The 11,595-nt window shown below is 42.5% G+C and overlaps 1 protein-coding gene across 3 annotated transcripts in view; it reads right to left on the bottom strand.

Moving 5' to 3' along the window:
* The window catches only part of CAV1 (caveolin 1), a 35,640-nt gene that overhangs the window by 11,859 nt on the left and 12,186 nt on the right, over positions 1-11,595 (bottom strand). The gene's annotated exons all lie outside the window — the stretch shown is intronic.

The following is an 11,595-nucleotide window of genomic DNA, read 5'->3' as shown; positions in this document are numbered from 1 at the left end:
TGCAGGGGGTCAGCAGTGCAGAATGGATAGGGTGAGGGAGTGATCTTGGTTTTTTGCCCCTCTGTGTCCCTGTCCTGTGTGTGTGTGTGTGTGTGTGTTTCCTCGGTGCAGGAAAGGGGGCCTACAAGCAATTTGTACTTTCGAATGCATTTAGGGGACTGTATTGACTTCCTTGGCGGGAGTGTAGGGAGATGTACAGAGAAAGGCAGAGTGTTAGGGTAGTGGATACAGTTGGCCCTGAGCAACATGGCTTTGAACTGTATGGGTTCAATTATACACGGATTTTTTTAATATATAAATACAGTACAGTACTGTAAATGTGTTTTCTGTTCCTCATGATTTTCTTAATAACATTGTCTTTTCTATAGCTTGCTTTGAGAATATAGTACATAATACATATAACAATCAAAATGTGTGTTAATCAACTATTCATGTTGTCAGGAAAGCTTCTGGTCAGCTTATTAGCAGTTAAGTTTTGGGGAAGTCACAGTTAGACATGGATGTTTGCGTGGGAGGTTGGGGCCATTAGTTCAAGGGTCAACCGTATATTCCCAGGCAGCAGACTTTTACAGAGGCCTTGGAACGCAATAATTTACATAACGGAGCACTGTAGGCCTCACTGGGTTCCCATCACAGCCTATATTTGAGGAGCTGCAAGGCAGGAGTTATCTTCCCTGTTTTACAGGCCAGGAGGGCCTCGAGGGAGGTTGTAACCACTGACTGACCAAATGCAGGACTTAGTCTCTCGGATCCTCATGGAGCTCCCCCTCTATCTTACCATTCTTTTTAACTCCATATCAAAATTCTCGTTCTGTTTATGCAACCCTGCTCATTCAAATGGAGTCACATAGGTATTTCTGAATCCACATGCTCTGGTTGCTCTCCCTTGCCTGCACCGATACTTCCCATCCGAACCAACGGAAAATGCCTCCCTGACTCAGCGAATAATGATCTTCACCAGGTCAAGCATGTGATCCAAGCCACCGGATGTGGCTGTCTCCCTGCTATCAAACCTTCATGCTTAGCATTACCCTCACTCCCCAGCAACCAAGCTCCTCTATAGCCAGGACCCCTGGGTCATTTGACTGACCATTGGTTACCATGGTCCCCATTACCTCGTCATCTCACTCTGTTTTTTCCAGATTTACCATAACTTTATATCTCATTCCATTCCTGGAAGGCCAGTGGTTATCCAACATCAGTACACTCAAGGAGTTTCTGGGGAATGTTTGTTAAAATGCACATTCCTGGGCCCTGGGATTCTAAAACCGTGGTTTGAGGGTAGGGTCCAGGTGGCTGTAGCCCTCCCCCACATTTTGATGCAAGTGGTCTGGAAACAAAAGCAGCCTTAGGCTTCATTCTCTGCTGGGGAAGAGATTGCAAAGTCTGACGCTTATTTCTAAGTGGGCATGATAGTGGGTTAGTTACTGTGTTCGTTACTACTTTTGAGAGGCTGTGTTGTCCCCCGGTTGACAGCACAAGGGCTGGATTTGGATGTCAACCCCGCTATGTTACCTTACATAAGCTACTAAGCTTCTCTGTCTTAGTTCCTCATCTGTAAATTGGTGGTAAAATAGTACTTATGCGTAGGATCATTCTGTGGACTAAATGACCTAACTCACGCAAAATGTCAGGGACAGTGCCTGAGCAACGGCCACTGCTACGTGAGGAGCTTCTGGCCCAGGCGCCCCAACCAGGAGACGAGGGGAACTATCAGGGATTTCAGGAACAGCATTGGGAGATTGGAGGGCATACCCTGGAAAAGGAGAACCTCTTGGCATTCCTGAAATGTTTCAGGCAGGTGAATGCCTATTTTGCACGCTACCGTCGTGCAAACAAGTAGGATTATGTCATTTCTACCAAGTACATCAGCCTTCTGGAGTTTATTATAAACCTGAGGCACACAGCCCAACTAAATATGCCCTGGAGAAGAAGCTGCTCCAGCTGACTGGGCTCCTGGATTTGTGAGCAAGTGACACCCACTTGCCCATGTAGTAATGGGACTCTCTTTGCTTCAGATGAATCCCTTTTTGCCTTCTTTTTCTTTTTCATTCATTTGAAAGTAACCGGCATGTTTCTCCATCTTCTGCTCTTCGTAGGAAAGAGTGGGAATTACCCTAGGGTTTGTATTACATTTTGAAATTTTAAATTTCCCTGTTTTGATAACAAAGATACACATTCCTAGCTTACCTCCTGTTATGCATTGAATTGTGTCTGCCTCAAAAAGATAGGTTAAAATCCGAATTCCCAGAACTTCCGAATGTGACCATATTTGGAGACAGGGGTCTTGCAGCTGTAACGAGGATGAGGCCATACTGGAGTAGGCTGGGTCCTTCACCCAATATGGCTGGCATCCTTGTGAGGAGTTGGTAATGAGAAGACACACAGGGAGAAGGCCGTGTGCTTGACTGGGGTTATGCAGCTGCCAGTCAAGGAATGCCTAAGGTTGCCAGCAAAGCACCAGAAACCAAGAAGAGACCAGACGGGTTCCCATACAGGTTTCAGAGGGAGTGTGGCCCTGGAGACATCTTGAATCGAGCATCTAGGCTCCAGAACCATGAGACTATAAAGTTGTATTGCTTGCAGCCACCCAGTTTGGGGTACTTGTTGAGGTAGCCCTAGGAAATGACTACACGTCTCTTGGAAAAATAGCTGAAAACTGTTCTCCATGATGAGACGATTTCCGGGTTCCAGAGCGTTTTCATATTTCCTCAAGTAGGCTGTCCACCCTTTCTTTCGGGGGGATCCCAGGTGGAAATCTATAACCGCATTTGGTGTACCTGCAACCTGCTGGTTCTGAACCTTCTTCAGGAACCCAGGACCATCTCTTCAGTTCACATGGCCTCACATTTTTATGATCACAAACAGTGTCTAGTTGCAGATGGCTCAGTACAAAGCAAGCTGCATATCGTTTGATTCCTTATTTAAACCTTCCGGCTTCTGGTATCGATTTGGTGGCACTTGTTAATGTTGAGTGCCACCAAAAGAATGACATGGAACAGTGAACAGTGGTAAAAATAGGCCATGCAAGGGCTCATGATAGGAGCCCCGAGACTGAAGCATTGAACTTGAACAGGAAGGAGTGATACCTTGGGGGCACTCAAGTGTGCCATCCTTGAGGAGAAATAACTCCAGCCCTTGGAAGTGTTGGAAGTTCTCTTTCTTAATAGAGAAGTCCTGCCTTGTTTAATGCAAGGGAATCTTATTCCATCCAAATAGGCAATTATAAGGATTCATCCGGAGGCCTCACTTGCTCACAAAATTCTGTGTTTACACTTGGGAGTTTGTTATTCTTTTAAACTTCTGGGTGTGTCACGGGACAAATATGAATGATTACCACAGTTAAGAAAATAAAAGCTCTTTTCATTCTAACAGAGACACAAGAAGTGGAAATGTCTTCACCGTTTTCAAAGTACCCATTGGTCTGCAAAGACATTTGTCTGAACCAGAGCTTTTTAAATGGTCTCAACTGCTTTTCAGCTTCTACACTTCACTTCCTGATGGCAGAGGTTGTTTCCTACCATTCAGTCAAGTCAAACTAGGGTTACGAATAGCTTTCGTCTTACCTCACTGCTGGAATATTTTTCCCTCCAGTGCTGGGAGTCTGTTTATTAAACACATAGAAAGTGAACGAAATAAATCTCTGCAGGTCTGAACATTGCTAGGCCGGCGAGGAAAAGGATCTAAACTAGAGTTCTTGTCAGGTCTAAGCAAGGATAATCACAGCCCATTATGTGGCTCCCAAGACACAGCCCCCAACCTCTACCATGGGGTTTCTCTATCTGAGCACCATTGGCATTTGGGGCTGGATAATACTTTGCTTTTGGGGTGAAGATAAGGGTGCTGTCCTGTGCACTGTAAAGCAATTATCAGTATCCCTGTCCTCTACCCATTAGATGCCAGTAGTATCCCCCAAATTGTGACAACTGAAAATAACTGCAGATGTTGCCAAATGTCCCCTGGGGTGGGGGAAAGGGGGCATAATTATCCCTGATTGAAAACCACTGCTCCAGAAAATCAGAATTTTGATGTGATGAGATAGGACCTGAACTTTAGAAATATTTATAGCTTAGAATGCTTGTATATTTATTCCAGAAACTTTTGGTTTATAGTACTGTGGCCTCGTGAGCTCATTCATACACTTATTCATTCAATATGTATGAAGCACCTACTCTTTGAGGATGGAGGAAGCCAAACAAGGAAATAGAGCCAGAATAGAGTTGATGAGCTGGTTATGGGTCATTGAAAAGGGAGTGGTGCAAATGAAATAGAGATGGTCTCTGGCTGTTCAAGCTCACTCAGGAATCCTTACCAAGGAGAGGTGACGTCCCTCTGTGGTGCACTACCTTAACTTTTAAGGAAAAGGAATTCATTTTCTTGCTCTTCCTCAAATCAATAATCATTTGAATGGACACTGGAACTTTGAGTAATTTTGTTCAGGACAATGGCCCAAGCCCTTCCTGGCTTTAGGGCCTTCCCGCCTGCTCTTGGTTTTGCTTGGAACACTCTTTCCATCACGGTTCACCTGGCTATATTGGCATTATTGGTCATGTGTTAACCTAAATGTTCTTTCTTCAAAGACTTCTGGTCTTTGAAGTCTTTTCTCACCTTGATGTTTTTATCATCCAGCCTCTCCGACATTTATTTAATGGTTTGAGCTAGTGACTGAGTGTTTGTGTGAGAGAGAGAGAGACACACACACACACACACAAATATTTCTGCTACTAGACTATAAGCTCCCTGAAATATACTAAGTTAATACTTGCTGAATTAATGAACGAATTGATGAATGCTGCCATTTGCTACGTTATATTTCTCTCTTCTATTTACAAGAGAACCAACCTGATAAAATCTCCTTTAGGAAAGAAGTTCTGAATGTCTTATTATCCTGTCCAAGGGTTATTAATTGCATTCATTGATTGCATTAATTTCTTCTAACCCAGCCACGGTAATTTTGGTAAATTAGTGATCAAAGGTGACTAAATGACAGAGAAGTCAGATCAATTCAGTTTTTGCTTCTCATGAAATTTAAGTTCAGACCGACAGATGTAGACATAGCTCTGCTTAGGTTGCTGAGGAGTTCCTGAAGAACGTTCAGGTAGTCTGGAATACAAACAACTTCATGTTTACCTTCAGAATCATATAGCCTGGGTGCTAAGTGATGGGATTAAAATCATACGAGGCCCTAAATTTGAAACTTTTTATGGGTCAGAGAGAAATAAACCGTAGCTTGGCTAATGGGAAAATCTGACTCAAAGTAACAGTGCTTCTGCTCTGTAGTTCTTAGTCATCTGATCTTATTGCTCACAGATGGGCTGTTAAAGGAGCTTCAGAAATGTGGCCACACGAACTTGGTGAATTTGACAACTGTCAGCACTCAGAAAGTCTGAGCAATTTTTATTTAGTTAGACCCTTTTAAAGACCATTACTCTAACTGAAGTTGCAAGGAATGATGCACTCTGTTGTGTGAACTAAGAGGAATGAGCTGGTTACAAAAAAAAAAAAAAAAAAAAAAAGGATTACTGAAAGTTTGTAACCTACTTTGGAACCCATTTTCTGATCTAAGAACAGTAACAGCCCAATTTTGAGGCAAGCGCAATAAAAGGGAAGACCACAGAGTTCTGAGCACAAATGAGAAGGGGAAATGAACTCCAGCTCTTGGTCTCTTTATTCTCAAATATTTATTTGTGGTATATTTGCATTCAACATGCCCTCTGTCGATAGCTCAGTATTTCTTTTTCTTTTTCTTTTTTTTTTTTTTGTTTTTGTTTTTTGATAGCTCAGTATTTCAAAGATGATTTAGCTAAACCCCACAGCCTGAATATTAAGACTGAGGATGACGGTAAAATCTACAAAGGTAATGAAAGTAGTAGTGGATGAGAAGTCTTCCACCAATTCTCTCTGAATGGACTTCAGGCACCTTACAGGCTCCCACTCTTTTGTGAATACTGGTCAACTAGATCACAGGATTTTAGAAATGAGAGCAATTTAGGGACCATCTAGCCTCTTCTTCATTGCTATAGGTGAAGAAACTGCTGTCCATAGGGTCCAAGTGGCATTTTCAAGGCCCAAGGTAACACTTGTGGTCAGGGTCCAAGAGAGGGCTAGAATTCAGATTTCTTCTGAGGCTCAGTTTCCCCATCTGCTCTGAAGAGTGATTGGCATCAGTAAAGCACTTCTTAGTGACTTGAAATCTCTTCTCTGTGTCAGGCACTGGAGAAATGAAGGAGACCTGCCTGTCCCTAGGTCCACTGAAGCCTCCTGTGGCCTCTGCATCATTAGAAAAACCAGTGCATGTTGTTAGCTCCATTGTTAGTATGCCTGAGCCATGAACCCAGGTAGAAAAAGGGACATAGGGATGACACTCTAACCGGATGATCTTCCTCTTAAGAAGAATAGAAAAACCAAGCAAAAGAAAGGGGAAAGAACAGGCCCGGATTATGTAAGTGCCATGAGATTTATTCCACATACAATGTCTGTCTTTTGCAATTGCTACAGTAGAGTTCCAAAAGGTATTTTTTTTTTTTGTAATTTGAGAGACAATATCATATTCCAATAACGATGTGAAGGACTCCCCAAAACTGATGACCTAAAGAAGTAATAATTTCTCCCACTGTGGTCCTATGGTCCTGAAAGTTTTCTCTTGGCACATGTTTTTAAGGAATTCTAACTGAGAGTCTGAAACAGATTCAGTTCCAGCTCTACATTAGCCTCACCTGGGGAACTTTCAAAAACAAAACAAAACACAGTACGTAGGCCTGGGCCCCATCATAGATCAGTTCAACTAGAATTTCTAGGGACGGGATAGACACAAAGGTATTTTAAAAATGTTCCCCAGGTGATCTATAGCTTGGTAAGGGTCTAAAGTCACAAAACAGCCACCCTTTGCAGGAGCCATACTCTCTCATGAGTTTAAATCACAATAGGGGTTTATACAAGCTGAGAAACTGTATGAATATGCAATGTGTAGGAGGGAGTGGATGGGCAGGCCTGCCATAAAGATAATGTTTCATACTGACCTTTCGGTACATACAATGCATGCATTTTGCAGTGTTCTACTTTCAGCTGTTTACCACTTGCATTCTCAACCACTGTTTAAAACCATGCCGTCAAAAAACTAAATAAATAAATAAAAATAAATTAAAAAAATAAAACCATGCCGTCCTAACTCCTCTTTGCCCCCAAACAAACCAGGTATCCTGCTGCAATAGAGGAAAGTGTTCGTATGTATGCCAGTGCTTAATTGTGAGACGGTATGCCAATGTTGTCATACACCTAACTGTAATTGTAGAGGTAGAGGGATTTGAGAATTAACATAGACAGGTAAGGAATTTCGCACACAATTATTGTAGACACATTCCTGGGGTTAACCACTCTTATTACTTGGATTTTCTCCTAGGATAGATTAAAAAAAGAAAGTGTAAAACCCTTCCTCCTTTTTTCTTTTCCCAAATGGTGATTGTGTTTGAGCGGGATTTTTCCGTAAGTCTCTTAATAACCTGGCATACCTGAAGGCAACTATATCCCAGGTTTCCTTCCAGCTCTTCTAACGAACTGTCCAGACAAAGCAGTCCCTCCTCAGCCATACCTGGGGGCTTCTCTTCATCCCTCATCTCCTTACTTTTGCTCTTCCTTAGGATCTTTCTAGCATCTCTACTTCCCTCATAAGGTCAACATAGGAACCCATTCTTAATAAGTGTGACAAAGAGCAAATGAGGTAGAGAATCTTGTAGGTGACATTTCTTCTGATTGCACTGTCCTTTTGATTCCATCCATTATACTTCCTTTAAACTATCGTTAACTTATTGGGGTGGTTATTATTTATGAACAACTGGTAGACTTAGTTTGCATCCCCTATTGCTCGAGGGAAATGGAGCACGGTGGATTCATTTAAGGGCACACTTATAATAGTGATTATCACTGTGGAGATCTTGGTCCCTTGGGAACTGTGGAATTACGAGCATATCCGTTATACTCACCAAGCGTCTTGGGTTTCCGCACCCCAAGCTCCCAGAAATGACAACCCTTTCCTGATATTTTCTTATTTTTCATAAATTTACCTATTTGTTTTCTTCTTAATATCTATGTTTGTTATTTCTAGTCATTTAACATTATCTCACTTTGTATATAGGTCTTTATTTTATTTTTATGGGTTATTGGTATTGTCAAAGTCACTTTGATGTTATTTTTATCACAGATGTTAACAAAGTCATTGTAATTGGTGTCATTTATAGGTTGTGGGTCCTTTTAACTTGTTCATTCCTGTCACTGGTAAAATATTAAGTGTGCTAGGCCTGTGGTCCCGGCTGTATGGTAGATACTAGTCACATCTAAAATTCTCATTACACATCATCATCCTTTTTTAGTGGTTATTTCCTAGTCTTTAACTTAATAATGATCCTGATCTCCTATACTTAACTTGTTGATAGGGAAACTATTTGGAGTCAAATTGAGGAGTCTTACTTATATACATGTTACAGTAAATCCACAAGAGTTGAGAGAGAGAATCATATCTGGAGAAGAAGCTAACATTTGTTTCACTTGGTACAGACATCAACAATGAAATGAATGATGTCTGTTTTTTTCTAGAGACATCTATGTCTTTTGTCTGTTTTTTTTTTTTTTTTTTTCTTCTGGGAAGCCATCTGAGATCTATGAAAGACCACTTCTGAGGTACAAAGAAACTTCTATGCTGTTGGGATAGTAGATATTAATGGTCACCATTTCCCAGCTAGTAACATGTCAAAGCTCTGGGTACTTAACATCTAGAAATAATAAAGCCAAAGAGAAGGAAAAAGAAGCTTGGGTTTCTCAAAGCTGTTGTCTCCTTCAGGTGTGCAAAGTTTGGATTTTTCTTCAAGGCTGTCTCCTGACCGAGTCATACCTCTGATGTTTGCCATTGTCCAGAGGCATATAGGTAGTCTGACAGGGAGTCCTTCCACCACTCTCTTTGCAAGGAATTTCTCATGTGGCCTGAGATCCACCTGTCAGTCTTCACATTTCTGCCCCAGTGGGCAATGCCAACAGCAGTGATGGCATCTCTTGGCATTCTGGGAATTTGCTTGCCCTGTCTGCCAGATACTTAGGAGATTAGCCTTATCCTCCAGGCCCCAGATGACCATCCAGGTGCCATAGCCTGCTTACTGAAGGCTCAGAAGAGAAGCATCTATGTTCTCCTCAAACAAGAGATAAATATAAAACTCTTCATAGTAAATATATGCACAGATCATGTTTTCTCTTTACCTTGGTAAATAGAGTATTTCTGGATTTCTTTTTATTTGGATATGCTTTTTCTTAGAAGGTTTAAAATGTGTTTGCTAGGGACACCTGGGTGGCTCAGTGGTTGAGCATCTGCCTTTGGCTCAGGGAGTCCTGGGATCGAATCTACATCAGGCTCTTCACGGGAAACCTGCTTCTCCCTCTGCCTAAGTCTCTGCCTTTCTCTCTCTGTGTGTCTCTTGAATAAGTAAACAAAATCTTTAAAAAAAATGTGGCTGCCATAAGGAAAATGGGCAAAGAAAGACATTCAATAATGTAATCCTATTGTCTTTTCATTCACAGGAGACATTCAGTTACTTAAAGAAGAATTTCAGATTTTTCAGCAGATTCAATTTGACAGCCATTTCTTTTCTTTTTTTTTTTTTACATCCATTTCTAACGGCGGACTTAGTGTGGCACCCTGAGATAGGTCCTGGGCAACCACGGTTCTGGGGCCATCAGGGTGCCACTGTCCTACTCTGAAGGACTCAGGCATGCAATGGGGAGGAAAAGTGGGGAGGAGCCTGCGGACAGAGAAGTGAAAGACTTAGATGGCTGTGATGTATGCCAAAATAGAGATTAAAAAGTGCGGTGGAAGTGAAAAGAAGAGACGGCCAGTTCCTGTGAGGGTGGTCAGCAAGGGCTAACAGAAGCCCCCATGTCTCAGGTGAGCCCTGGCGGATGGCTGCAGTTCTGATAGGCAGGCAGTAGGACTCGTGACGTGCTCTGCGCCTGGTATGGGGCAGGTGCTTCCTAAGTATGTGTTGAATGGCCTTCCTAAGGGAGCACATTATTAGAGAATGATTCTCATTCTCACCTCTATAACAAGAGTAATGTAGGGGCTTGCTCAAAATAGTTTGGGGAATTGGTGGTTATTAACTATTTTAAACAAAAAACTTTCTCTCCTTACTAAAAAGCATGATGCTCAGGATCAAGTGAGGGATAGATCTGTGGGCCTAACCAAAATAATTGGTGGTGAAAGCCAATGGATGCAATTCCATTTCCTTGACATATTTTGGTAAACTCATTTCCAGCTATCTATTATTACTGCTAATCATATAGAAAAGGCCAACAGTGAGTCATGATTGACGGAACATTTCAATTGTTCTTCTGAGAGATTAATGGTGCCTTGTAAAATGCCCTATTAAGTCTGTTCCTTACTTCTGGCATTTGTTTTTGAGAACAAATACATAATTACTAGGGAGGAAGTCTCAGAGAAACTACTAGCAGGATTAAAGAGGCATTTCTCCCACTAGCACAAAACCAAGGTTTTTCTCAATTGTTTTCTGTTTTCACAATGAATTACTGTAATGGCACAAATGTCTGGAAATCTAACAGGTAAACGGAAAGCCTTAAATGAAGCTGTTAAATTCAAAGTGCCTGTCAGGACCTGCTTCCTTCTCTCACACTTGCTCCTCCCCACATACCCAGGCAGGGTTCGCCACACCCTAGACTCTTCCCTGGACCATCAGAGTGCTTTAAAGACTCATGTGACTTAGCACAAGCCACCGTTGCAGTTTGTCTGGTTCTGGGCATGCTTTGTACTTCTAATCACTGAGACCTCTCCCCCACTTTGTACCCCAATTCTGGTCTTTGAGATTTGATCCTCCCTGGCTTATTGGGAACTCAGCCAGCATCCAGATCTCTTGAGGTCTGAGATTTTACATTAGTCTTCACGTTGGTCCTTCCCTCTCCCTCCCCAGCCTACCTGCCAGGATCTAGAGTCTGTCCTTAGAGCTATAAGCCTGTCATTCCCAACTCAGGGGACGTCTGGAATCCCCCTTGCTAAATGCTGCCCACACACTCTAAGGACACAGCCATCTCTTTCTGCACGATGGTGACACCACTGTCTACTTGGATTATGATCTAATGCTGAAGAGAGAGAGGGGCGCTGGAGTGCAGTGGTTAAAAACCTGGGCTCTAGGGTCTCACTGTCTAGATTCAAACTGACTTAGCTATTTTTTACCTCTGTAGTTCCGAGTAAATGGCTAAGCCTGAGTTTCCTTATCTACAAAGTGAATGTGATGGTGATAATAATAGTTTCCACCTCAAAGGGTCAACGGAGGAGGACTCTGTGCCTCCGAGTGAGCCTGTAGGAGTGTTGGAGGAAGCATCCCATCTTCTGTTTCACTCTCTCCTGCCCACCTGGCATTCTTTGGTTGGCCCCATTGCTTACAGTTAGCCCTCTCTATTAGCAATGGCCTCATGAGTTGGCTTCCTGGCCTAATAATGCCTCAGTGCATTGCTGTGGCCTATAAGGGGACAAATGCCTTGGCGGGCACCAAAGGCTCTGCTGATCTGGGTCCTGCTTGTGTCCCTTGCTCTGGCCACACTGTC

This window comes from Canis lupus, chromosome 14, assembly GCF_003254725.2.
Source record: "Canis lupus dingo isolate Sandy chromosome 14, ASM325472v2, whole genome shotgun sequence".
Lineage (NCBI taxonomy): Eukaryota > Metazoa > Chordata > Mammalia > Carnivora > Canidae > Canis > Canis lupus.
Note: the sequence above shows the minus strand (reverse complement) of the source record. Positions and strands in the feature narration are given on the sequence as shown.